Source organism: Salvia miltiorrhiza, chromosome 4, assembly GCF_028751815.1.
Source record: "Salvia miltiorrhiza cultivar Shanhuang (shh) chromosome 4, IMPLAD_Smil_shh, whole genome shotgun sequence".
In the NCBI taxonomy this organism is placed as follows: Eukaryota; Viridiplantae; Streptophyta; class Magnoliopsida; order Lamiales; family Lamiaceae; genus Salvia; species Salvia miltiorrhiza.
Window position 1 is genome coordinate 26,180,821 of NC_080390.1, and position 6,423 is coordinate 26,187,243.

General features: G+C 35.0%; 1 long non-coding RNA gene across 1 annotated transcript; it reads right to left on the reverse strand.

The window, feature by feature from the left end:
• Positions 1–418: 418 nt before the first annotated feature.
• On the reverse strand, positions 419–2,612 carry LOC131020011 (uncharacterized). The gene is made up of 3 exons (XR_009100578.1): positions 1,332–2,612; positions 849–1,257; positions 419–774 (listed from the first exon to the last, which is right to left on the reverse strand). It is a non-coding gene; the product is annotated as an uncharacterized LOC131020011 (long non-coding RNA).
• Between the last annotated feature and the right edge of the window lie 3,811 nt (positions 2,613–6,423).

Sequence of the window (6,423 nt, forward strand, 5' to 3'; positions counted from 1 at the left end):
AGTCTTCAGTCTTCAGTCTTCAGTCTTTGACACCGCAAGCTAAACTAGAAACGAACTCTAACACTTGAGTTCAAAACGATTCTAGTCTATTACATTTAAGTCCTATTAATTTTGGTATCATCAAAACAAAGGTTAGGATATTCCACAAGGTTCCCAACACATATCTCACTTTATGCTTAATTTGGATTCTTTAATTTGTACTTCATTAATATTTTCGTTGCTGCTTCTTGTATATTGATCTTGTGATACATTCAATCTTGATCCCATTTGTGTTCTTGATTTGGTTAATTTGTTTATAGTGTTGTATTGATGTGCTGATTTCTTATAGTGATAGAGCTAATTTCATTCCAAATTTGAAAAAGATCCCATTTTCTGTATGGATTTTTGCCTTATGTAATATTAATTAATAGATAATATATAATAAAATGATTCTGAAATATGAAATACTAACATTAATAAGTTGACATTTGAAAGTTGAAATCCTAAACAACTAAATTTGAAACTGAAATCCTAAAAACGAAATTTAAAATTACAATTCTAAAGTACGAAATTTGAAAGTGCAAATCGTAAAGTACTAATTACTAAAACATCATAAAAATAAATGCTACTTTAGGGCTTCTCCTTCTTGATCACAACTCTCTTCCCTATTTTATTCATGAGTTTTGGGTCAGTTGATGTTTCTTCTTCGAGTTGTCTATTTGTTGCCTCATTGTCATTGATGTTCACTGATTCATGTACATTGGTAAAGCTGCTACTCCCACCATCATTTTGAACCTGAAATATTTCATATTTATAATAATTGTTTTCAATTTCAAAACCAATCTATATAATATTTATTTAATCAATACCTTAATGTTTTCAATTTCTTTGTCTTTCAATTGAGTTTCCTTGGTCTCACTTTCAACTATTGACCCACAATATTTATTTAAAATATTTGGGTCGCAGTTGATTTTTGTCACAACATATGCTCCATCAAAAATCGTTGATTCTTCCACTTTAATTTTAAATAGAGCATTTTTGTTGGTGATAGCATCTATCTCAATTGGCAACTCATTGCTATTAGGATCCTGCAAATTTTTTAATTTAAATTAATAACTTTAGAATTATCTCCATAATTTTATTTATAATTTTATTTTGCATTCACTTACATATATTATTTCTTCAGCAAGTTTCCCAATTAGTTGTAAGCACTCTCTATCCCATAAGCTTAAAGAAACACCTCCAGAATTATCAGCAACATATACTCTTAGTCTATACCTATTTTTTTATTAGATAACATGTTAGTAAGTCATAAACAATAGTATTTTCCAAATATCTTAAAATGGATATACCTCATTTTTCCTGAAACATCAAAGCTTGCACAGTTGTCACAAAAAAATTTATCATCATTTGCTTTCAGTTTTTTTAGGCATATGTTGCATGCTAAGTAAGCCCAAGCTCGAAGCGTTGATACAGAACATATTGTGCCATATATCCAGTACATTCCCCTCTTAAAAAACACGAAAATATATTATTTAAATGTTTCGAAAATTTAATATTAAAAAATATAAAATTATGTAATATTAAACCTGTTGACCAGTTAACTCTGAAATAGCCATGAATTTTGCACTGCCTTTATTTATTTCATCTTCAATTGTTCTAATTGTTGGTGCTGCCAATAACTTGAGATTGATTGATCTTTCCTTGTGAAGTTTGATAAAACTACAATTGGAAATAATGTGAACAATAATGTATGCCGATGCAATTAATTTTTATTTTTTAAAATACTTACTTGTCCTTCATCTTATTGATTTCAACAATGTTTTCATCAAAAAGTATGTTTGACACATGATATGAACTTGATATACAAACTTCACCTGTTTCATAAACCAAAATGTATTAGCACAAATAGATAATAGATAATGATAATAATTTTTTTTATTCTTTCTACCTCTGAATATAGATGGGCGACAGAATTGTACTATGAAACATATTGGCATTTTTGGTTCTGTGCACAGATATTCATGCATTTTATCTGCATACTGTTCCCAAAGTGTGCATGTCATAGTCTTTCCCCTGCAATTAAATACAATTTAGGTTAGTCATTCACATATATTGAGGTATTTTATTTATGCAATTAACATAATTGAAAGTATAATAAATATTACTCCAAATCTTCTATGATGATATCCATAAGCTTTGTTTGCTGTCCATTGAAATATTTGATTATTGGCTGATAACTTGAAACTACGATTCCCATGATATCTACAATATAAATTTGAAATTAAAATTCATAAGATGATAATAATTAAAATAAAATGGCTGAAAAGTTTTTACCAAACATGACCACATTCTGGACGTCAGAAATAGAAAAAATTTCTCCAAAATTATTGATGTTGAATGTGTGATTTGGGAATGTATCATCATCGAGTTCTACAACTCTTGTGTGCTTGAACAATAAAAGCTTATATTGTGACTCTGTGGTTTTGTATTTCATGGTGTTGTTGGTGATAACAAAATCCTTGATTGCATAAACATGTCCTTCTGTGAGGAGTGGCTTAATTTGCTGTAGTGATGAAGTATTAATTGTGGCATGGATTCAATCGCCCTGTAAAAATAAACAAAAAATTTTAGTATTGATGAGGAATAATATATGCAGAGCAGAGGAATCACCTTTATCAGAGGAATGGACCTCACCAGAGGAGCGGACATGTCAGGGAAATCATTCTCGATCAGAGAAATGGCTCTTGCCAGAGAAACGGCTCATGCCAGAGAAGTCGCTGAAGAGCAGAGGAATCACCCGCCTGGGAGGCAAAATTATCACTATGCCCTTGACCACGCGGGAAGCATGCTTCGAAGGCGAAATTACTATTTTACCCCTAACATGTAATCTATAAATAGCCGCATGTACGCACTCTGTAATCTTACGCTTTCAACACTTTTACTACTGCAGCAATCTTTTCTCGTACTCTCAACAATCTAGCAATCTCTTCTCACTTTTCCGATCGATCTCTAGGTAAAGTCCATAATTCACCGATAATTCACCGAACATACGATCACCGTTCATTTATACTTTACCAAGTATGATATTTGAAATTTTCGAAAATATAAAAAAATAGTGTATTGAGTGAGTACCTCTTTATCATGGAACACACACTCATGAGAAAATGTTTCAGATCTGTTGTTGAACTTGAAGATGTCATAACTTCTTATCAAGCGCAATTGCAATGCGATCTTGCTCTTTCCTGGTTCCAATTCCTTGATGACGCCGAACAAAGAAGCCATTTCAACGTAAAATGAAAAAATGAGAATGATTTTTGTGGAGATCGATTTTTTGGCTATGGAATTCGTATTGTGATAGGTGGAATTCGTATTGTGATAGTTTGTGAGGTTATATTTATAGATGGTGTAAATTATTTATTTTGTTTTATAAAATTATGGAGTAACTGCTGCAATTATGGATAGGATTTAAAATAACTGTAATAGATTTGTAAATTATTTATTTTGTTTTAAAATTCGTTGATTCAGACAGTTATGGTTGGGAGTTAGTGGGAGTTAATTAAATAACTCGGATACATTGAATGGGTTATGATTAAATAATTGTATTTATGATATTAAGACAATTATTTTCGAAAAAATGACACCTATTAATTTGAAAATTTAAAATTTGGAGAGGTAGGTGGCGGGAAAAATGACCGTTTAACTGGTCTTTAATATAATATATAGATAATAATTAATTAAAAATATACTATTTTACCCTATGTTGTATAGCCCCTAAATTTTATTAAATATTAAATTAATTCATCATTTTAATTTCTTTTTACTACTATTTTCTATCTTAATATTGTCACGACCGGCCCTAATTAAGGATAATTAAGCCAGGGAAACCGTGACTAATGGAGGGAGATTAGAAGCGGGGTAGAAAGGGGATAATCAAACAAGGAAGGATCACATTTCATCATTTAACAAAAGGGATATTTATAATATAACAGAGGTTTAGTCGTATAGACTCAAATAACTAATAAGTTCAGATAACTCTGACTTAGCCAAAATAACATAAAACTTCTGAGTACGCAGCGGAATAAGGTTCTGATTACATGTATGAAGACATGTAACCCTAGAGTTTTTTTCATAGCATATAATATTGCGACAAAAGAGGATTCCACTCGTCACTTCATCACCATCGTCTACTGCTCAACCTGCACATTTAGAAATACATGCAGGGCTGAGTACAAAGGTACTCAGTGGGCACATATGCCTACTATGAAATATAACATGCTTCGTAAAGATTTAAATTGTCATGCCATCATAAACAGTACAACAAGGGGTTTTTCGCTAAAAAGGCCCAAGCTTACTAAATTCAGTTGTGATTCTTAAAGTTCGACTGCAGTCTAAGTTCTCTTGTAATCTATCATATCTGGAACTGTGTGCCGGAGAGGTGGCCACCTCTCACGGTCACTTGACCGGCCAACCCGCTAGATGACTCACGGTCACTGGTGTACACTAGCCCTGGCAGGATAGCTATCAACTGCTCAGGACCCGAATTCGATTGCATGATAACTGGCAAAGCCACATCAGATAGATATCATACCAAACATTGAAACATTTATGACAAGACAACAGTTGAAATAATTTTCAGTTCAATGATTTTGCAATGAAATAACTGTTCAAACATAACATTAAACTCATTTGATATATATGAAAATAAACCCACCTGATAGCAAAGCTTTGCTACAGATTAGTGACTCCTTGACGAGCTCTTATTCTTGCGCTCGACCTTTAATCCGAGAAAATAACGTAAGACTTTAAATCGAGAGAAAATTCTCAATTAAATGAGAATGCGTAATTTAACTATGCATGAATCTCGTATGCATGATCTATTATTCTGAGATAATAATCAGGGAATTTCTATTGTTAATCCAGATTATCGGATTTAAACAAAAGCTAAGTCTCGTCTCATGAAGCCGGATAATTAACAAAAATTAATCCGTTCTCTTCGGGGTGTTCTAATCCGTCAATTAAATAAACCCCGCTCCTCGTAGTCAAAAGAAAATAAATAAATACTTCAGCTTATTCGATTTATAACCTCATAATTAATCAGCTTAATAAATAGGAATAAGTAATGTTATAAGATTAAATAATTAAAAGGCTCAACATAAGGCAACCTAATAATTAATTAAGCAGGGGTGGGCCTGAATTAAATAAATCATGGCAGCCCAAATAAAATAATGAGGGGCACCAAATAACAATATTAATAATTTTGAGCTCAAATGTGTGAATTAAATAATTGGCTCAAATGAATAAATAAATCTGGACGGCCTATAGAACATATATGAGGCGGCCCAACGGAATAAAATACGAGGCCCGAACAGTGAATGAAATCGGCCCAATTACTGAATAAACGATTGGACTCAATTAAATAATGCATGGCCCAATGAATAAATCTCCAGCCCATTCTAATTAATTTAACTTCAGCCCAAGATAAAATAAAACAAAAGCCCAAAGAAATTAAAATGAAAAAGCCCAATCTTTAGCCCAACAACAAAAATAACAAAAATAAAAGCCCAACATCCATTTTTCTCCCCCCCAAGTCTCTCGGTTCTCTCTCTCAATGAAAATCAGACGCCTCTTTTTTCTCCCTCAACTGATCTCTCCCTCTCTCTCGACCGCTCTACGCGAGCTCCGCCGCGAACGGCTCCGGCGAGGCCGACGAGGCCGCCCTCTCATCCTTCGATCTCTCCTCTCAAAATTTCGGCTGAACTCAGCCTTGTCCCTCACTCTTTTCTTCGATCTCAGTTCCTCTGCTCACAAACAAGGTTGCCGCTCTTGTTTTCATAAAATCAGTCGCGCCTTCGCGGCTCTGGAATTCCGGCGAGAGATCGCCGCCTGGGAGCGGCGTCGTTCATCTCCTGAAAACTGGCGTCCCTCCTCTCACTTCACAGATGCGAGGTAGAAAGGAGGTGAGCCCTAATTTCCTGGATCAGAAATCGCCTCCACCGCCGTCACCGGAAAACCAGCGAGCGAGGTTGCTTCTGTCGCTATTCTGAGGTCCGACGAGGTCGGCTCCCTCCGTAGCTGTCGGTGCTGGGTGAAGGCACCGCGAACCGCTGTCGTTGCTCTTCCGGGCGATGGTGAGGCAGACGCAATTTCAGGATACACAACTCAAAAGAATTGAGCCCTAGCTTCTCTTTCCACAAGGCGTCGCCGCTCTGTGATTCGGCGAGAGCCTCACCGTCGTCGTCGCCGGGTTCTCCCCTGATCACGCCCGACAAGCAGCATAGCTCTGCCTCCGCCGATGCTCCTCGGTTCGGCGAAACAGGGCAGCCTCCCCTCCTTAATGAAAGCTAAGTTCATTCTTAATACTCTATTGTGAACGAAACTCAAAGTTTGTTGTAAACCCAGTTCATATTTCTATTGAGTTCTAGCATTTCTATAATTCGATTA